General features: G+C 42.3%; 1 protein-coding gene across 8 annotated transcripts in view; it reads left to right on the top strand.

Moving 5' to 3' along the window:
* Positions 1-22295, top strand: part of LOC139590311 (receptor-type tyrosine-protein phosphatase eta-like) — a 74427-nt gene that overhangs the window by 685 nt on the left and 51447 nt on the right. The window lies entirely within an intron of this gene.

The raw sequence follows: 22295 nt of genomic DNA, 5'->3' as shown, positions 1-22295 counted from the left end.
GAGGCTGTCCCGGTTGTTTTCCTGGGTAAAAGCTGCCCTGGGTACAACAGGCACGGCTCCCGTCTCCCCGTGTTGTAGCCTGCCCTCCTCGTGTCTCTGCTGGTTGATTACATTAATAGGGTATGTGTGGTAAGGGGGTCTTTGCGCATCGCCCGTGCCGCTGGTGCACATCACCCGCTGGGGTACGGCTTTCGGGATCAGCGCGGAGTTTCCCCGGGAAAACGCTGCCGTGGTGCGGAGCGAGCAGCCCTAGCGGTGCCGGGCAGCAGATCAGCAGGAGGCCTTGGCCAGCACGCTTGGCTTTGAGGCCCCGCTCTGTTCCCACGTGTGTTGCTGAGTGTCCTTCCAAGAACACCTTTCATTGATGTAAATCAGAATGGCGTGCCAGGTGACCCACTCAGCATGCTGGCACAGACTCTCAGCCTTGCTTCCCTCAGCTGATGTGTTCTCAGTGTTCCCGTAGGAGTGCTTCATGGCCGCTGTGAACTCCAGTGTTCTGGGGCTTGCTGAACTTTTGCTTCCAGATGTAGCCTCTTGTCCTCTCTGCCTCAATGGTTTCTGCTACAGAAGTGTGAATGTGTGTTGATAGGAACCAAGGTGCTCAGTAATCTGTGGTGACGGATCTGCCTGAGAGCTGCAGAGCAGAACTGTACTGCTGCTTTACATTTTTGACTACTTTTTCCTTACCTTGCATTGATGCCAGCTTGTGATCGCGGCCATTGGCTGCAATTGACTGTTGTAAACCTTTGCTGTCTCGTCTCATCTGTTTCAGTTTGGGGTTCCTTGCAGTGTTTTGTCATTTGATCTCTGTTTGTTGTTGTACCAAGCCTAGGTTTAAAATCTCTTCTGAGTAAGAGCTGAAACAGAATTGGATATTGAAGTATACCAGCATTTTGGAAGACCTCAGAGGAGGCCTGGATTCTCTTTGGGTACAGTCTTGCAGGATCTGCCTGCCATGACCTCTGTTGTTTGCAGTTTTTCTTCTCAAGCTGTGTATGATATCTTGTGACTTAGTGATCTCTAATGTTCTCTTAAGTCAGGCTCTTAATTGGTGTCTAGTTTGATTAATAATAATACTAAAAAAAGTGGAGCTGCTCCTCAATTACATGTAGTTAATTTTATGCATTCATCATCTTGGGACCCAGCTGTGGACCCTCAGCTAGGTCTTGTTAACCCTGATGTTATCAGAGGTCCTATCAACATACTACAGGATATAGGTCAGACCTGCAGATTTTGGTGTGGCTCGTAACTTCAGGTGGGGACCCTTCAGCTCATAGTGTCACTACTGAGAGTTTATCAGACAACATTCTCAATTTTGACTTGATTGTACTTGTGAATGTGAAAGCTGAGGTGAGGAAGTCTCAGTTTACTGAGACTCTCAGGCTTCTTAACTAGTGCTGATCAGCACCTGGTGGAGTTTTGACCATGAAGAGCACGTGCTTGGACTGCAGACAGGCGGGGAGAAAGGTCCTTAAGGATTTTTTCCCTTGGAGGACTAGGGTGTAAACCAGGTGCTCACTGATGGTGTGATTCTGCAAATCACCCTCTTACTAAATTTCACTGTAGCCACTTAGGGTGGGATAACTCATATTTGAAAAGTCACTATGTTTCTATAGGCTGTAAGGATGCCTATGTAAAGCCTTGCTTCAAGTGCAATAATCTTGTTGGCCGTTCCAGTGCTGTTCACATGATCTTGCCCTGTAAAAATGAGGATGTTTTCTAACTGGGCAGATGAGGTCTTGCCCTCTAAAAATGAGGGTGTTCTCTAACAGGGCCAAGTTTTGCTCTTTGTGTAGGGCTCTTTGCATAGGCTCAGGCAGGTGTTAGAGTTGGCTGGTGTTGTTTGAGGTGTGGTGTGTGCTCAGGTGCAGGGACATGGCCTGGCACTGCCTGGGGAGGCATGTAGCTGCTGGAGGAAGGTGACAGCAGCTGGCAGGCATGTGGCATGAGCTGGGCTTCATGTGCTGCCAGTAGGAACTATTGCCTCTTCCCTGCAGTCTCCAGCCAGCCCCTGAGTGGGAAGGCTGGGGTGGAAGTGGCTCTTGGCTGGCTCTGGCCTCTGTGTTGCCTCTCAGATGACTGTGGGGTCGGAGAGGGGACAGCACTGCACACTGGCACCATTGTGGGCCCAGCCACACGCAGGGACCGGGAAGCAGCCGGAGCTGTGGAATAGCTGTGTCATGGCAGCTCCTCAGTGGTGTGATGGGCACATGATCTTTCTGTGGTGCCTTTTACTCAAGGATAAGCATCTTGCTTATTTTTCAGGAGTTACAACATAGTGGGCAAGGTTGGAGTTGTTAAAAAACAAACCTTGCTCTCTGTTTCTTGTTGAGAGTGATCACATCAGTGATATGATAAATAACATCTAGTACTAAAAGAGCAACAGACAGTGGTTTTGGGCTTGTTTTGGTGTTGAGAATTACAAATGCCTTTTATGTGGACCTAATAGCTTGTTGTTACATCTTATTCCATGCACAGAACTACTGATACTGTGTGAGTTGATTATATAGGATTATCACTTAATTACTGGTCTGAATTTTCAAGTGAGAAGTTTAAATGAAGAACCATCTTATCTCAAATGTGAGCTTGCCATGTGTGTATGTTGCATGTGAGATAATGTCTGCTATATATTGGTCATTATTAATCATCCTTGTTGAGTCTTCCTCTGAGTAGTACACTAAATTTAAATTTTAGTTTGTGAAATTATTCTGGGTAATCTTCAGCAGATGCAAGAAGAAGTTAATAGTAATTTCCATTTAACTTTGTGACTGGTCTACATGCAGCTCATTTAGAGGCTTACAAAATAATAAAGCTAGAGAAATGTGAGGCTCCCTTGCTGCTTCTGTGCATGTACTTCTGGGGTAAACCCTTTAATGGCCACTATTAAAAACACAGGTATGAGCATTGCTGATCTGGAGACCTGAGCAGGCCTGACCTTAGGCAGCACAGACCAGAAGGGGAAGCTGGAGCTGTGAACAGAGTTTGCTTGTGGCTGAGGAGCATAGAAATAAACTTTTCATCTGCCAGGCCAGGTTATTTTTGTATGATGATTGCTTTAATTTTTGTTTACAACAGCAACACAGGTTAATTTCCTGAGCTTCTTTATGTTCCTTACAAAGCCCCACAAGACAAGCACCTTCTGCAGGGCTCAATGGAGGCTTTGTCTTCAGTGTGGCATGGATGTGCTTCCTTAGAGGCATAGGCTGGCTGCACATTGCAGCACTCTCACATGGTTTCCAATACTTTGAGTCTCCAGCCAGCAGCACACAACAAAATATCTTCTTCTGCATATTTGAGATCAGAATTGAGGCTCACAGTGGAAATGTTGTCTGTGCAAACAGCCACGCTATTATTAGTACTTCCTCAATTATGGGAGCTACATGCAAGTCTTTGTTGAGAATTTTCATGGCATGTAATTTTTTTATGGTTGGAGTTTCTAAATATGAGCAAAATTGCTGCTGCTTTAAAATCTTTGGTTGTTCATTGTGCAGGGCATAATCTATATAATTTTAATTTATGCATTTCCTTCCTAGAGTTACAGTGTATCATAGAGGGAGCATTTTGACAGTGCTGGAGAGTGGTTGGGTACTTGGATGTTTGTAGGTGCAAAGCCTGCCTATGACATTTACTTGCCTGCTTGAAAGATTCTCAGGATGAGTAAAGGCAAGAGACACTACTAAACTAGTTGGTGGCTGCACATCTGGTTGTTAGCCTGATGCTTTTAGTTTGACTCCAGAATTTGAATGCAAATTGTACCTTGAACATCGTGAAAGGTTGCTGGAAGTGTAGGAGGAGCTAGCTGAGTTTTCTCCAGCAGAGAGGGCCTACTGCTATGTAGGGATAGGTGAGTGAAAGAACTTTGCCTTAAATGGAGCTATCAGTAGGAAATTAATTTTCAGCAGGAGATGACTGTGTAGGGGAAGACTTCAACTGGGAGAGGGGGGAAGAAAATGAAGTGTAGGTAAACATGTGCTAATATGAAGTGTTAGAAAGCAAAGAGTGTGGGGGAAAGAGTGATCAGGCATCACAGAAAGAGAAGAACAAAACAGATGCACTGCTCTGGAAGGCTACACCAAGGCTCTTCTCTAAGTGCTTTCCAGCTGTTCCCAAATGTATCTGCACATAAACAGGCCTCCTGGGGCTATTAATCCAAAATTCCAGGAGAAAATCCAAGATTAAGTGGGAAAAGTATTTCTGTAATCCAACAAAGAATGGACATGTAAATGTGGTCCAACCAGAGTTGAATTGATAAATGCATGGCCTCATTTAGTTATCTTCTATGGCCTTCATGGGCTTTCAGTGGAAAAGGCAGGAAAAGCTATGTCCATATCTTTCCATAAATGTTGTTGGTATTTGGCACGTCACTGAAAGTACTTCTTTTCCTATCATCATCAGGAAATTGGAAGAACCCCTTGATATTTGAAACCAAGCAGTCCACCCATCACTCTTTTCCTTCTCTGGTCTTCATGAAGATACCAAAGGCAATGTAGGAAAGCTTCTTTCTCCACATGGAGAAATGCAATAGGAGAAAAGGTAGCTGTGCTTTTAACTGTGTCTCAGAATTGAAGAAATTGCACCTATAAAGAAAAAGAAATGGCAGCTCTAAAGGAGGAAGGAGGATGTTGGTGTTTGCTGTGGTGCCAGACCTGACCTTGGCTTTACCTGGTGCTTCAAACCCAGCTGGTATGAGGGGGAAGGGGGCTAAGGCTGTGTTTGACACAAGTACTGCTCTGGGGAGGAGAAGGGAGCCCTGCTAGGATCACCTTCAGGCTCTCCTAGCCAGTGCCTGCAAGTCTTTTTCTCTCCAGTGCTGCCCATCTGCTTGTTTCCTGTTCTTCTTGTACTTCCCATTTGTTTCGTGCATTTCTGATTTTTCTCATTCTTCTGTACAGTTTCAGCCAAACTGAACAAGGAAAAGAAATACCTAGCGTGTCACTGGGACTCTCCTATTGCATGCAAAGGTTTTGTTATGTTCTGCATGTGGGCTTCTGCTTTAGGGTTGAGAATGTGGGTGTTTTCTTTAAATGTTGGGTTGGGTGTTTTGTTTATCGGAAGGGCCTAATGGTTTTTTGGTTGATTGGTTTGGCTTTGTGGTGTGCAGGAGAATGATGTCCACATACTGTAGTACTGGTTTTGTGTTCTGTGCACCAAATGAGCCAGGGCTTGAATATAAGGAATAATTTGTGTGAACTTCAGCCCCATTTTCCTCATTGAAGGTAAAAATTTTTGCTTCTGAGACTTTAAAATTACCAAGTAAAGACTTGAACGTCAGGTGCAGACCTTTATTGCAAATTACAGCCTGTCTCTTGTGGCCTGGTAAGCAGATGCAGTCTCTTAGCACTTCTGAGCCCCAAAGTGCTGGAGCCCTCTCTCCCATCATAGTCCAGGTGAGTGGCTGGGAGCTTTCCCTTGTTAGGCTGTTATTTGTATCTGCAACACAGCTGCCTCTGTGATCAGCTGCATTCTCAGAGTAATTCCTTACTTCCTTTTGCCACTATTCTGTTGGTGTCTGCCAGCTTGCAAGCAGTTTGGCTGAACCTAGCCTGCATAGGAGTGCTCCCCAGTGAGGGTTATTTGTGCAGACCAGCTTTGTGGAAAGGGTAGCCTGTCCTTGGTCATTGAGGGATGTAGATTGGCATAGCTTTAAATGCATATTTAAAAGCTTCTGCTAGTTCAGCAGGACTTTTTTTTTTTAATGGAGTGTGTTAAAATGAATCATTCATGGATGTCTTGGCAGGCGGGTGTTAAGACAGGGAGCTCTGCATGCCTGTAAGAGGAACTCCTGGTCCAGTTCATGATGTTACACATCTTGCTCTGCTTGCTGATGGTTTGTCTCTGCAATGGTAGATGGCTCTGCAGGGTGTTTTTGCACAGGAATGCTGGTGGCTTTTGTTTCTGCATTCCCCCCGTCGTGGTGGAGCTTAGGCAGAGCTTTCTGTCATTATTTCCTCTTGTGCACTTGGATTCTAGTAAATTAGAGCACTTTGAATAAGCATCCTTGTTTATTTTCTTATATACACACATGAGCAGGTCACTGCTGGCAAGACTGTTTCTACATACCTGATTTTGAGTCCTCACTTCCAAATTCTATTTTCTACCAGCTCAGTTTCTCAAAGGAGAGAGCCATGCAGAGGGTGCCATTCAAAAGACTGTGAGTTTGTGAGTGCCATATTGACTCATGAGACAGGATGGTGCTGCAAAGGATGGGGCAGCAGAGCTTAGCTTTGGGACAGGCCAGCCTATATGAGCAGCAAAGCTTGTGACCATCCATGGTAGTACAGGCTGGGAAAGCTTCCTGCTGCCTCCCTGTAGCAGTTGTTGTGCCTGCAGGATCAACAGTCCCTGTAGATAAGTGGAAATTGCTTCTTTCTGCTGCCTTTCCTTCCCAGCGTTTCCTCATGCCCAAAGTAGCTCAGACAACTGATTCCCAGACTGTCCCCTTGAAACTTTCAACTTATTTTTCCTGAAGGTCTCATGATTCAGAAGGGGAAAATGGTGAGACTTCATTTTAGTTGCCTTCATCTGTCTGCATCAGCTTAAGGACAGGTGAATTGTTAGTTTCATCTGAATTCATAGTAAGAGAGGTCCCATCTTTGTCTTTATTTGTCAAAACCTGCTCTGCTGCTTGACTTTGTGCAAGGTGGCCTCTGTGCTTTGAAGTGGAAAGAGCAGGGTGGATGCTGGTGTGGAAATGGACGAGGCTTCCACCACCAGGGACATCTGGATTGGAAAGGCAACCAGTTTTGTGTGCTAGCAGGGATTTGGGACAGGTGAGCTCTCTGAGACCAAGATGTGCTTTTGGCTGACAAAGAGAAGGGCTTCCGCTGTTTCCCTCTGGGATGCAGGTGAAAGAAATGCACATTAGCAGAAAGTAACAGTGTGAACCATCAAAAGAGATGGACTCACCCTTGCTGGTGGTTTTAGTACAATGTGAGATGTGCCACGGTTTCACTGTACTTTTTAAACAGTAAATGTGACTTTTTATGAAACACAATGTGAGGAAAAGAATGGGTGCCTGTGGCTGGCATCAAATTTACATATGTAAAATTGTATTGTGTTAATAAGGGAGTTTAGGGCTTTCTTCCTTTTGTGATCATGGTCTTTGATTCTGCAGGAATTTTACATAATTATAAGTACTTATAAATCAAGGAGGAAATAAAATGAACAACAACAAATCGGTAGGATCCTTTTGGATCATCAAATTCTGTTTTCTTTATTTGCTTTTCTCTAGTGAAGGTAGAGATGGCAATTCTAATGTCTTCTTGACACTGCACGTTTTATAATTGCCCATTTATAATCAAGTTTAGAATTGAGTCCATGACTTTCCTGCTACATGAATTATATTTTTTAAATTCTAGTATTCTTTCCATCTGCTTGCAGGGTCAGCTGCTTCTTCTAATACTTGGCCTGAAGTTCAGTACCAATGAAAATATCCTTTTTGTGGTCACTTCTGATGTGATATTTTTGTTAAGTAGGCTGTGCCTGGTTAACTGAGGTCTTTGATGGTTTCACCTTCTATGGATTTATACTTTTCTATTTTATAGAGGGGAAATACGGGAATTGTAACCACAGTTTCCTTCCCACAGTCGTTGTAAGCGTGTATCTTCAACAAAAAAGAAGAAGTTCTTTCTCAGGGCAAGTTCGTTATCTTTGCATAACTTCCAGAGTAATTCACCTCTAATTCTGTGCAGCTGGGCACCAGGGAGAAATGAACAGCCCAACTTTGAGGTCAGGATCGGGCATTTTTATCTGGCACACTGAGCATGTTGCAGACACAGGCCTGGTGTTCTAAACTCAGAGTTTCTGATAGATTTTGTACCAGACTGCTGAGGAAAGGAGACCAACGTACTCTTACATCTGGTAAAGGAGTGGCATTAATATTTGCAGGATAAAAGTTGTTTGTTGGTATTTTTAAAAAATTCAATATCTCTGCTGTTCAAAGTCCTGTGTCTGAGATGAAAGGAAAAAATAAGAAATTTTTGTGAAAGTTTCTTTTGCATTTATTTTCAAGTGAGTGATGGACTAGCCAGTTATTCTAATTAACTTTGTACTAGTTTTAAGATTCTTACAACCACCTAAAAAACCTCTTGCCTTATTAGTACTATTAAATTGCTCATTTGAATGATAAATTAAATGCATTGCCACATCCATTTAAAAATAATTGGAACTACCCCTAAGCTTAGCACATGCTAAGCACTAGTAGATATTGGTATTATGAATGTGTTAAATGAAATCCAATTTTAAGACAATAATTATGGGAAAGGACAAGGCTGTAAGATCTAGAAGTGGATCTGTTGGACCTTTGTTCTGTAATCTCCATAACAATGCAGATAATTGTATGTATATGACAAATCTCAACAATACACTCCTTTCTCCCTATTAAAAGAGAAAACTTGCCTTTGTCTGTAACTTATTAAGGACTTGCATTTGGTCATGTTAAAATTTCAGTGAGATCCAGAGGGAAAAAAATCCTAGCCTAGCCTTTTTTTTTTTTTTGCTTCTGTTATGTGTTGAATCCATTTGGAGACCTTTTTTCCAGTTTAACAGGTTTTTTTCAGCCTTTTTTCCAGTTTAACAGTTACAGATGAAATGTTGTTACAAAGTGTTTACATGTTTCTTCAGAAGATGTGACTTTAATGGCCAAGTCCTCCAGCACCATGTTAGTGAATTTTTATCTTCTTGTCTTTCTCTTCAATGATTTTTCACAATTGCTGAAGGGTAGTTTATCTAAAATATAAATGTCTTAACGTATTTATATGTGGATTTAAGGCTACATAATGAAACTGTAATTGCTTCTGAGCTTTTATTGTGTGTGCTCAATTCCTCTGTGACATTCTTGTTTCTGCTGTCTGCTGTACACTTGAAGTAAAATAGCCACATTAAAGAAGCTAACAATCAGCTCTCTATATTCATGAATTTGAAGGCCTAAAATTCTTGGAAAAAAGAGGTGCATCCTTAATTAACTTTATAATGTGCTTTTAAAAACCACCAAACACCCAAACTAAAAAAAGTCTTCCAACAAGCTATTATATGCTTTTGATGATTAAAAGATATAATTAGTTTATTGTACTCTGAATTACACTAACATTCTCCTTCTTTCTTGTCTGCAATATTTTGGGGAGTCCTACTGCTGAGAGTGCATGTGCTGAGCTTTAGCCAGCAGCAAATATTTGCAGGTGGGTGCAATATCTGGAGCAGCCTTAGGCAATACTCATTTCCCAGTCCTACAAGACAGATCTACGGTATGTGGATTAACTGGTATTTATTTAACTATTGTCTTCTGACTCAGTCTTCATAATTTTACATGTATCTGTTCAAGTATTTCCTGGTTCAGTGTGCGAAGCACAGCACTGCAGGAGTGAGCAGAAGGTCAGAGCTGCTATTTAATTGCTGCAGAGCATGCTTTTCCCTCTTCACTGATAATGGAGCCTAGTTCTCTTCTTGGTGGAATTGGTTAGGACTTCATCTAAGTGGTAAAATAGTTCTCTTCTGAATTTCTGAAAGTTTGAGCAGCCTACCAAAAAAATGTCCTTTTCACTCACTTGCACTGTTTTCGACTTGCAGGAAGGGACTGCTGTACTGTAATGAGTTGTTAACTCATTAAGTTAATGAGTGGGTGATTCACACAGGGCAGCCCCTGCTTCATCCTAGCAGAGCCACTGCCAGCAGTGCTCCTGCTGGACAGAAGGTCATTTCTGATGCTGCATGCAGAATTCTGTGCAGTGCACTTATGGTTTGTAAGCAGCGTGTGCAGTGATTCCTCCTATCCCTAAGTTTAGGGCTATTCACAACACCTGCCACAGCTGCTAAGAAAAACAGTAAGTTGAAATGCTCAGCTCTGAAAAAAAAGCCTGTTGCTGCAGATCGAGTCTCCTGCTGTCTAGTTTCTGCAAATTGCCTGCTTTAGTTGCTTCTTCTCTCTTGTAAATGATTTTTCTTTTAATTGGAAAAAGGCAAGATGAAAGAGCAAACAGGTATCTCATATATGGGCATTTATTCAATCATTGCTGCGTGTGTTATTTGTCACTGTTGTCTCCAGATTTCATCAAAATTAATTCCATGGGTGTTAATCTGAGTTTTGCAGTGAGAACTGGTCAGCTGAACGTTCTGTCTCCTCCGGTAGAAATTGTGGAAAAGATGGGAGATAAGATAGTGCCAAACTTCAGTTTCCGTTCTGAACAAAGACCTCTTACTTTTGCTTTCCTGATCTCAGACATTTGCTGTTTCATGCTCCACCATGGAACATAGCACTGATGAAATCCTGCTGGAGTTTTGAAGATAAAGCTAATGATTGAGAAGTTCTAGGACTTGCAGTAGATTGTTTTGTCAAGATTTGTTCGAGGACTTGGGAGCTGCTCACCTGCCACACCTCAAATCTTTTCTGCACTTTCCTCCCCTTTCTTTCAGTGGTTTTGTTTTGTGACCTGGAGGTTGTTAATGCCATGGGGCATTGCAGTTGTACATGGCTACTACTAAGGAATCTTGTGGGGTTGGGAACTCTGGCAATGACTTCAAAAAAGGAATCTTCCTCAGTCAGCAGGTGCATATAGGAAATCAGCATAGCAACCCACCTCACCTGTCTCCACCAGGATTCACTTCTGTTCACAAACTGCATCAAAAATGAGAGCTGCAAGGGGGAAAAAAAAGCTTCCTTTATACAACTTCCTGTATTTTGTGAATACAGGGTTCCTTTTTGGTCATGAATGGGTTATAAATCAGACAAAAGTGGGGTTGTGGGGTCTCGTCTCTTTCTTCTCTAAGTGAATTGGCTAATTCTTGGTGGGTTTGTAGATAGGAAAGGCATTCCTTACATCACACACAGATGGGGAAAGGGTTCTTGTGTGGTGAGATAGACATTTACCTCTAGACACAGGGCAGCCTGTGGTAAACCACTTGAGTGCTTGGGAAAAGGGAGTAGGAGTGTGAGTGAGGCTGCACAAAGCCTTGGCAGGCATTTAGTGGGACAGTGAATATCACCCTGGATATGTGTCATGGAGCAAGTCCCACTTCTGAAGCCTCTACTCGTAGCAAGTGGTGCAGTGAGAGGCATTGGGATGCTAGGGAACTTCTGAAGGGATGGCACGTGGATGTGCAGATCCTGCGAAAGGTAACAGCCATTCTATTGAAAAGGTGCAAAAATCAGTATGCTGGTGAAATATCTGTGTTGTGAATGGCTTCCATCAGGCTGTTCTAGCCCCAGGCAGCGTGTATTGTACATAACTGAAACAAACCCTTTTGTTGCTTTTGCACAGCAAGTACTACTTTTTTTTTCTGACTGACAAAACCCACAGTTTGTTTCTGGATGTCCTGTAGGGCTGTGACTGGCCTTGTGAGCAGTCTGTGGTTTGGATGTGTTGGGTGGTGTTTGGAGGACTTTGAGACGTTCCTGTCCCTGCTTTAATGCAGCAAAGAGAGCTAAACAAGAACTGGGGGTGGGTGTAGCTGAGGAGGACAAGTGTACGAGAGGCTCCTTGAGCCTGGGGTGTAGGCACTCCTCCATCATGTCCATCTCTGTGGAAGGAGAAGCAAAGTTTCTGAAGAAAAGGAAGTAGACTGTTGGGGGAGGATGATGAGTAAACAGAGTGTACATGAGCAGCAAGACTGCTGCAGCCTACGTAAGCTAGCAGCGTGCCTCAGCTGTTGAAGCTGTGCCCAAGTATGTGCTGTTTCATTACACAGAGCTGGACCGTATTCCCTCTGACATGAGACCGACCAGTCCACCTCCTCCTTCTTAATTAGATCCTCTTGGGATGAGACATCCCTTCCTGAAATGAGAGGGAGGCCAAATTCACACGCACCCGCCACCCCCAGCCCTCTGCACTTGGCAGCTGTGATAACATGGCACTGTCCCCTCTAATTTGGATTCTGGTTAAAAGTGATGGAAGACATTTCTGGACAGCTCATGTTGAACCTGCAGACTCTGTCTATATGAGATCATCAGCTGTGTGCTGCTTGCAAAGAGGTAATGACGATCAGTGTTTGCTGATGGTCAACCCATGGCGATCTGAGAGCTTAAGAGGAGTGAGCCTGTCTGGTTCATCTGCTTCACTACACAGTAGCAAAGTCTCCAGTCTGTGATGGCCATTATTGAGGGGAAGATGTGACTGGTGTTACTGTTTGCATGTGTATATATATATATATATATATATATATATATATATATATATATATATATATTAATATTATACTTCAGAACTCAAAACTCCCTAGTTGGGAGTGGGGCTACCTTGCTTTTGAAAATGCACGGGAAGGCAGTCTCTGTCTGAAGTGCCCAAATGTGTGTTATTTTAAGCATGTATGTGTGTAAACACACAGTGTGAATTTAGGGATCATTTCTGTGACTTCATAATCCATCTCTGAAAGCCTAGGAAGTGTTGGAGTTAAAGCTGCCCATTTGACTCTGCCCCTCTCCAAAGGATGGAGGCAGAGTCACACTCTTCTGCTCCCATTCTTGGCTGTCTTTGCTCAGTGCCTGCCCCCTCATGAGAAGGTGCTGCTGGAGAAGCTTCAGCTTGCCTGGGTATATTTTGGGATGCAGGTAGAGGCAGTGCAGCTCCTCATACAGAGCCTTACTAAGAGGTGTGTTTGCCCCCATGATTTTTTGATTAGCTTTTAAGCTGAGGTGAGAGCATTTTTCCCCCCCAGTGCTCCAGTTCTGCAAAGCCTCCATTAGGCAGAAGTCAATTAAGACTTTTTATTTTGATATCCTAAGTATTTCTGAAATATGTAAGCTTTTCCTAGCTACGGCAAGGGCAATTTTAGTGAAGGGAGCACTAAAGGGGTCAGGGAAAGTCCATTTCTTGCCAGACCATAAAAAAAACAGTCTTTAGGGTATTTAGCATTGGCACAGCAATCTGTTTTCCCCCTTTCTCAGTGTTTTGAAGTTGCAACAATTTTGGTTGCAACATTTCATAATTAACTAAATATATACAGGCAGATGCTGGCACATAGTCCTAAAACTTTGCCTCCAAAGCACTTGGGGTAAGTTATGAAGAGGGATCTTCTGACAGGAGACCCTGAGTAATGTCACATTACACCCTGTGAATTACCATTCAGATTTCTCATTTAACTAGTTGGCCTTGATTTTCAGAGCAGCAGTGCCTGCCTCCCTGTCGTACAGAACAGCTCTTCCTCCTGCTCCTGTCCTGCTGCAGGTGTTCACCCCAGCCAGGCTCTGTGGTGTGGGATGCACAGTGTGTGAGAGCAGCCCCAGTTAGAGACACTGTGGTGGTGATGCTCAGGTGAAATCTCCAAGCACACCTGAGATGGGCAGCCTTGACAGGGCTGTGGCACAGCCCAGTGTCACAGCCTTTCCTAAACTCTCCCTTCTCTGGGCCAGATAATCCTGGTGTAATTTAATGGGTGAAAGCTCCACCCATTCTCAGTTTTCTTCATGCAAGTATGGATGGTCTTTCTCACAGCATTTCTCATACTTGTTTCTAAATCAAGTGTATCCCATTTTCTTAAGTCTTCTCTGTATATACATAATTGCAATTTGTCATTTTGATTGAAAATCCATCCCTAATGGCCCTGTCTTTTACATGTTTCCCTATAACATATTATTTTAGAAACATAGCTATTTTCATAATTTAGCATTTTTATCAATATGAAACTTCAGAACATGATTTCTCTATTAAAAAGTCTACTGCTAAAATTCAGCCCTGTTCTTTACAACTTTTTATCTCCTCCTTTCCTTTTCTGCCCACACCTCAAGTCAAATTTTAGGTATGTAGGTGGAATAGGTTTTACTAATGAGGGGGAAACAGATAGTTACAAGTAGTGATGATGGAGAGGAATAAGTGCCTCTATTAGTGTTGTGACAAAGTGGTTTTTGCAGGACTCAGACTGTAGTTGCACATGGTCTATGGTGCAGCTTCCACCCCTATTTTCTTTCATGCTTATATTCAGTTTTTGCATATACATATGACAGAATAGTTTGGTTTCATTTGTATTTGTTTAGCTTGCTGAGGAGAAGGAGGGTGGTGTTTTAATTGAAAGCAAAAATTCCTGTGAACCATATGCCTCACTTTTCAGTCAGCTCTAATTAAATTTCTTTTTCCTCCCTGTTTCCCCTTTGTGTGCATGAATGAGAACTTACGTGGGAGATCCTCATCACTGTTATTGTGTCACAGTCCTGTTTTATGATCTTGTAGTTGCTTCTGTGTTGATCAGATTTTGTAATAACAAAGATTGTTATTACAGACACGTTTTTTGTGTGGAAAGAGCTTATGGAAGTTTAAATATTGCTACTGTAGGTCCTTTGGTCAGTATTTCAGAGTGATGATGAAAATCAATGTGTTGAGCCCCTGGGAAAACTTCTGTTCTTAAATGTGGAGAAAAAGGCACGAGGGTCTAAAGTAACAGCGAAGTGAAGACACACAGACTTGGACTTTCTGAATTTCAGTGCTGCTAAGTCATTGGAAGGGGACCCTACTCTTGTTTTTGCTTTCTACCAAAAAGTCATTTTTAATATGAGTCAGTTTTTGAGTAACTATAAGATAATAGGATACTCTAAGTAATATAGACACACAATATATTTGTGTGTCATATATATCTCTATATATATGTATATGTAACTGTGTATGTCCACAGTGTATATTTGTAAGTGTGGAACAGAAGAGAAGAAATGAGCCTTTAGTGAGAAATAATTTATTTTGCTATCTAGTTTTGTTTGTTTATTATCAAGTATTGTTTGAAACAGGCTAAAGGAAAAGGAACTGTGTTGAGATAAGCAGTGGGAGAATAATAAAAAAAAGACATGTACTTGGCTTAAATGATGTCCAGACTTACTGTGATATTTTCCAGGCACTAGTATTTTCCTTTTTTCCTAAGATTATAAACAGTTGATTTTTGTTGAGTCTACAAAATAAAGAAGAGCAAGAGTATTAATATATTTAACTGTTCCTGAAATGTGCATTGGAATGCTTTGTTTTACTCCTTCTTTGAGCTTTAAAGAGGAACCTTCCTACATCAGGTTTTAACTTCTATAACTGATTAAGGAACCATTAGCTTGACAAATAATCGTGTGATGAATGGCAGGGGGGAAAATGGTGAATCAAATAGTGAAGTACTTGAATGGGTTCACCTTAGGCACTTAAAAAGAATTTCATCAGTAGAACATGCCAGCATTGTTTCAGTGGCTCTTCTGTTTCTGTTCGATCAATTCTGGGCAGGATGTCTTTTACACAGGCATTTTGTGTAACCGTGTCTCTGTAATTGGAGGAAAAATCAAGGGTTTCTGCCAGCCCCAGCATCGCTGGTGTTGGTGTGTGTGCCTGGTAAAGAAGGGTCAGGCAGCTGGTGAGGCATTGTAGTGATGTGTGTTTGATGTGTGTGCCTGAGCTTGGCAGGCCCTTGCTGGGCTGACATGTATCCACTCCAGATCCTCTTCTGGTGTGAAGCTGCGGCAAATACGTCTGAGCAGGGGATGGAAAGATGGGATGAGTTCCCTGGGGGTCAGAAGGAGCACTGAAGGTTTGCCTTGCCAAAGCAGAACGTGCATGCTTGCTTTCTACCCATCCCATCTCAAGGGGAATTTGGATCTTTTTAATGCCCAGGCTTGTGCTTATTTGTCTCCTTATGCCTGCAGCTCATTATGTCTTGGTTTAACAAGGTGTTGTGTGCATTTGAACTCCAGGAGCCTGTTCTCTACAGCTTTTGGCCACATATCTCTGTCTGTTTCGTAACCTGGATGACAGCACTGTGAACTTCCCACTGCAAGAAGTTGTTTCTGGAGAAAAGAGGGAATTAAAAGACATGTGATGGATTTCATACTTACTATCGAGAATGTATTTTCCTATGAAAATAGAATCAATGGAAATTTAAGTCACAGTCTGCTATGACATGGTAGAAAATTACTTATGTGTACTGATAGAGCACTAAGAGATTGGTTGCAATGTTTGAATGTCTCCAGATACATAAATAATGCCATATTATCATATCATGGTCTAGGCATATGTTGCCTTCAAAAAGGAAAAAAACATAATACTGTTTGTTTAAAATTCTCTTTTCAAAAGGCATGTGCCAAAAAGCAGTGTGCTGGAGAATAAGTTCAGTTATAACCAGAAGGCTTTTTTTTTTATTATCAGAATTGTTTGTGAATGAGCAATGGAGATAGTGACCTACAGGGTTTGTAAAATGTGGGAATCTGCCTGTCTAGCCAGCACTATAAATAAATAAGAAAGGCTTTTGAAAGATTTTTGTCAGTTCAATATACATTATTTTGTTTCAGCAAGTCTCCTTTACTTCACAGGCTCCGTTCTGTATATGGTGCTATTTATAATCTGGGGTGGAGGAAGAGTCTCTGGGAGTGGGTGATTCACAGACAAAATAGGGCCATAAACAATGTTAACACTGTGGCATAATCTGATAAAATCAGAAACTTGGACGAAGAGTGCAATGCTGTTCCTCACTAGGGCTGTTGTGTGGCAGCTTTTTCTCCCTTTCCGCTGACCTTCTCTGACTGGCCAGAAATGCCCTCTAGTTTTGTTTTCCTGGGAGCCCAGCACTGAGCTGCTGAAGGTTAACCTGGGAGCTGTGCTCTGGCTCAGCCTCCTGCCTGACCCATGTGAGGAGTGTGTGTCACCACTGGTTTTCTGGGACGTGGCAGGGGAGTGTCCAAGGACTTTGGTAGCTCAGTGGTTGTCTCCTCTGCACCCTGGCCTGGCTGCAGAGAGCTTGTGCTCGTGGCCAAAGGTGGATCAATGATTGTATCACAGACTGGGAGTTGAGGAGATGAGTTATGGATATGTGCTCTCTCACACTGCTCCGTTTGTGGGCTCTGGCAGAGAAAATGGAGCGCTTAAGAAAATCTGGAGCTTGCCTAGGACTGTGCTGAGGGACAGAGGGCAGAGTAGACAAGAGCTGTGGGACCACACTGAGGTGATGTTTTGAGTGTGTGCCTTTATTATACAGGTAGAAATAGCATAACTACCTCCAGGAATAAGATGTGTGCTTCCTTATGCCAAATGGAACACTGACAAAGTCCAGGATTTGTTACTGGAAAGAGGGCAAAGTAGAAGGATTGTGAAGAGCAAGGACATAATCATTGATGCTTCTCTAAGGCTCTTCTCTAAGTTGGAGGTGTTATTTGAGCTGAACTCTGAGGCACAGTATACATTATATGCGTGTACATTTCTTTGAGGCTGTTACAGTCTGTTGGAGGGAAGCAATTTGTCAAACTTACCCGAGTACTGCATTGCAGAGCCCATCCTAAAACTCAGGGCCCATAATTGTGTGTCCAGCAAATCACAATTTAGGGAGTCATACAGGAGAGAAGTATATGAAGACATGAAGAAAGAGTGTAGCACAGGAGTTAAAGATGAAATTTTTCTGTGGTGGTGGATGGGGATCCCAAGGTATTTCCTGCTCAGAAGCCTGTAGGAACAAAATCAGAAATAAATTTCTGAGCACTCAAGCCACAACAGAGATGGAAAGCACATAGAATTAATTTTAAAAAGAGGAAGAACTAGCCCAACGAAATAAAAATACACAGGCAAAAGTGTGCACTCATCGTAGGCAGTAAAATTCTATCTTTTGCTTTCTCCTATTATGGGAGGGGTCATTGTTTCTTTTTCTAGTAAAAGAATCCTTTTTTAAAATGTCTGTGGGAAAGGAGAATAGTCTGAATTGAGTCTTTGAGATGTTGTATTACAGAGAGTCACAGAAAATGTACTATGCAAATGACTATCTGCCTTATTAGATGCCTCAATAGAGTTCATTGTCTCAATATTGCTATTATTGGAGATGGATGGACACTACGTGATTTTACCATCAAGCTGAAAAACTTCAGTGTTACAGTCTCATTACGAGGGCAATAATAGTGCACTGACTTAAAGGAGAGAATTGAATTAAGGGGAGTGAAAGGTCCATTGCTCTGTCCATTTTAGTTTGTCTTTTGTAGACTGTGCATCGTTTTAGGGGTCACAACAGGGGGGTTTGTGCTTCATGGTGTTGGTTTTGTTCATCTTTCATTGCTAATTTTAAAAAAGCCCTTTTATGGGGAGGAATCCTCCAGCACCTGCTGTGGTTTTGCTTGGTTGCAGTTGTGGGAATGCTGGTGTTGCTGGGTGGTGGTGGTGCTTTCTCAGGTGGGGGCTGACCTGTACCACCCTGGTGTCCTCATGGAGGAGGAGCATCATCAGCTCCTTTGTTCCCTGATGTCAGGAGCTCATTGCAGCATTGCTCTTGTCCTTAGCTGGCTTCTTACCTGTGTGACTGCTCACTGAGCCTCCCCTGAGCTGTCTCTAGAGCCTCACACACTGCCTAAGCCAAAATATAAATCCCAAAAACTGCTGAAGCCAAAATCCGGCTGCTGTCCAAGTCTGTGCGTTGTTAGTCGCCCCTAAGCCTACTTTTGAGGCCTTGCTTTGATAAGAATGTTTTCTTAGGTCAGGTGCTTGAAATGACAACTAACTGGTATTTTGTGATGTGTATTTTTTCCTGGGCATCACTTGGTGTGCTGGATCTGGCTACATTACAGTATGGGAATTTCCAGATGAAACTTTGGCTCCAGAAGTGTGTTTGGTGTCTCTGTGGCCCCATGGCAATAGTAGGGATCCGTCGTTGAGTGTGGAGCCATACTGCAGTTATCCATGGTATGATGCATCTCTTGAGGAATTTTGGTGGTTCTAAACCGATCATTTGCTTCATTTTTTTCTTGGTGTGGAGGGAGAAGCAACTGAGTTTGTCTCTCTTTTGTTATCTGGTTAATATGTGTGGAAGTTAATGAGTAGCTAAAAGCAGCAGGGGGAATTGTGTTGTAACACAGTAACCTCACTCAGTGTTTGCTTTCCTTCCTTGACTTTTCAGTTTTGGAGGGGATGAGGAAGGCCTATTACTCATTAAACAAAACCAGTTCTTTACAACCTGGAGCATTTTCCCCCAAATACCCAATTGCCTCCTGTTAGTCCTTGAAAGTAGCACCTGTCATGCAGTACTCTGTAATAGGTATTATAATAACCAGGGATTGCAATGCATACACACTGTGTGAGCCACATTTCCTGACAAATCTTTATGCAATAAAACCTAAATTGCAGAATAAGGCATGCTCTACTTTTACTGTGTCGTTCACTTTGGGGTGTCTGCTCTAGATTTCTGTATTTCAGTGTTGCTTATTAGTATTTGGTAAACTTGACTTCCTTTTGGATATATGAATTTGTACTCTGTTCTTCTCTATTTCACTCTCCACTTCAGTTTTCCACACTGGTCTTGAGGGGTTAGTTTAATACAAGTGTGTATTTAGGAAGAAGAAATGAAGATATTGGTGGCTGTTGTAACCCTTTATGTTTTTGTGGAAGGATTGGATTAATCTCAGAAAAATTACATCTTCTCAGGTTAAAAATGGCCGCTTAGTGTGGTCTGCTGGGCATTCTTTTGGGGAAGGTTTAAGCAGTAAATTACCCTTAATTCCTCTAGCACCTAATCCAGCAGATTTAGTCAAGTTGTAAAGCAGCAGCTCTTGTGCTTTTGTTTTTTTGATGACACTTTTCTACTGCTGTGACTCTGAATGTGATGACTACTGAAAGTTTTTTAAAAAACAAAACCAACCCCAAAATGTGCACCCTTTCCTCCTGGAGCTTTTGGCAACACTTTCACCAAGTCAGTGTTCTGTTTGCTTTGTGTTTTTGGTCATGTTGCACGTGGCAGACACAAAACGGGGAACGAAAAGGTGCTGTAGGAAACAGTAAGATATGTCAGAAAACCCAGAAGCCTTTGTAGATTTCAGGAACTGTGCTTATCCCTAATAAATATCTTCAACTGATTAAAACCAGGGGAAAAATCTAATTAACAATGCAGCTTTTTAGTTAAAATTCTGGTAATGCTGAGCTCAGTGAATCAAGCTAACTTGTGTTTAGCCATTATCCATAGAGATAATTTAAGGGAATGTTGGAAGACAGCTTGCAGTAGCACAATTTGTTTGGCATGTACAGCAACAGAAATTCTGCTTTTCTCCTGCTCCTCATCAGAAAAGCTCAGTGCACAGGTAGTGCATTGTTTTGCACTGAGCTGTCTGTCTAGTCTTTCAAAGAATACGTGGGATATTGTGTTGCTTGAATATATTCTGTGATTAGACATAATAGGTTTTATTATATGCAAAAAGCACACCTTAATAGTGGTTCTTGCAATTATTTTGAACATCCTGGCTTTTATGCAGCTTCTCTTCTTCTTGTGTGACTTCTTTATATTTTTTAACTCACTGTATTGAAATGATAAGAAAAATATTCTCATTATCTCAGTAAGGAAAGTATATTACACATTTATGACTGGCTGTGTAGAGTTCAATTAGCATTTCATAAAATGGCACTCAAAGCTGTGAAGAGCTCCTGGGGTGTTATTTCTCCCACCCTGTTTTTCTGACTCCCTTGTACATCTCAGAAGGGCTTTAGCTGCCTCTAGGAGTTTATATCTTATTTTCAGCATCACCCCTGCCCGAGGGGAAAATTCCTCCCCTTCTAAAGGAAGATGGAAGGTCTGGCTATCTGTTGAAGTGAACCCTTGTGCCTTTTGCTTGTTGATGATGGGAAGTGGAGCTGCAGCCTGTGACCACTTAACTCTTCTGACATCTCACTTGCCTGTTCCCGTTCTATGCCAAAGGAAATGTTTTTTGTTTGGGTTTTTTTTTGTGTGTGTGCTGCTGGCTTTGTATTTCTGCATATGACTTAAATTTTCTCTTTTTGCAAGGTTGGAGCTTTTTAATTCTTAACTTTGGTCCACTGGATTTTAGTAACTTTGAGTCTCCTTGCCAAAGAAGCAGAAGTTTGGAAATAACTTCTGAAACGGGGAGGGGTAGATTACCTCACTTTGTCATTCCTACAGGAATGACATGTGGAGTTTGTACCCTCCACATGCAGCACAAAAGGTGATTTTCTGGCTGAACCTTTTCTGGACCATGAAGTATTTACATTAGGTGAATGCTGTAGATTTGTCTTTCAAAACACATGTTGTAGCAAATAGAATTAATGTTTTGTACTGAGGAAAGGGATAAATCCAATTCCAACTGCCTTAAAGACCCTCCTGTATTGCTGTGGCTGGGTTGGAAGGGCAGTGGGCAGGAGCTGGTTTTGCCAGATGAGAACAGAGTTCTCAATAGAGTGGTGCCCTGGTTTCTGAGTGTTACTGAAGTGCAAATATATGTAATTTGCACAAACAGGCAAAATAAAGGGTGCTGAATTTCCTCCTACTTTCTTCAAGTTCTGTTATTTCAAGCTGCTGTTTTTGTGTTCTCCTAATTATTTGTGTTCTGCTGTATTTGTGTTCTCCTAATATTATTGCACAGGGGAAGGAGAACATTTTATTTTAAAACAAGCATTTCATGGCAGTTAATTTGTGCAGTGTTTATAGTAATTACTTGAAGAACACATGGTACCTTTTCTGTTGTGAATAAATACTGTGCTAACCTCTGCTAAGGAGTAGTGCAGGTTGGCTAATGAATTGCATCGGGGTTCCCAACTGGTTCATTCATTTCATTGTTGGTCCTGGCTGAAAGATGATTTGTTCCTGCTGTGTCAGAATAATCCCTCTGCAAGTGCCTTGTGCATCTCAGTCGTGGCAGTGATAAAGTAGCGTGCCTGGAATAGAGAGTGCTTTTGAAAACAGCCTTTCTAAAAGGATGTTCTCATGTCCAGCCATGTACAGTGCTAAGGCAGAAGGACCTGAATTTGTCTGGTTTTTCTAAAGGAGTCACTTGCCCCTCTCGTGTCTTTCAACTGGTTCACATAGGCAAAAGACAGGAAAGTGAGGCAAGCAGGCAGGGAATGAGTGGATTGTAGAAAAGATGCTTTTGAGATTCCTGGTCAGAAAAGAACATGCCATCATTTTGTAGGCTGTCAGTAGAGCTTTCACCAGGAAGAATGATAAGCAAATGATTCTGTTTACTTGTTTTACATAACTGAAATATGCCACCTCTGTGAAATGACTGTCGTTGGCGGAAGGTGAATGTTTTCCTGCCTCAAATGCCATTGAAATGGGCGAGTGTTAGATCTTTTCCTTTATGTTTGAAAGAGGGTGAGGCCTTACGAAACAGCCAAGCCAATCTCATGGCCATCTTCTTCCCTATGTCACCCAGTGACGTGAGCTGCTCCCTTTCACTCTGCTGGCCCGTGTCTGACCTCGTGTTGGGCTGGGTGAGATAGCTAAACTAGCAGAAAGCTATTCCCATTATTCTGGAAGAGAAGTTCTCTGCCAAATGAGCTGCCTAAACAAATTCACTGTGCAGTCAAGTGGGTGACTGTGCCTTGGTGAGGGCAGTGCAAGGAGAGGAGGAATGGGGTAGGGTCAACCAGAGTCGGCAGCAG

This window comes from Agelaius tricolor, unplaced genomic scaffold (genome assembly GCF_023055355.1).
Source record: "Agelaius tricolor isolate 1412-34295 unplaced genomic scaffold, bAgeTri1.0.p SCAF_5, whole genome shotgun sequence".
Classification (NCBI taxonomy): domain Eukaryota; kingdom Metazoa; phylum Chordata; class Aves; order Passeriformes; family Icteridae; genus Agelaius; species Agelaius tricolor.
The sequence above is the reverse complement of the archived record's forward strand: the minus strand, read 5'-3'. Positions and strand labels throughout refer to the sequence as shown.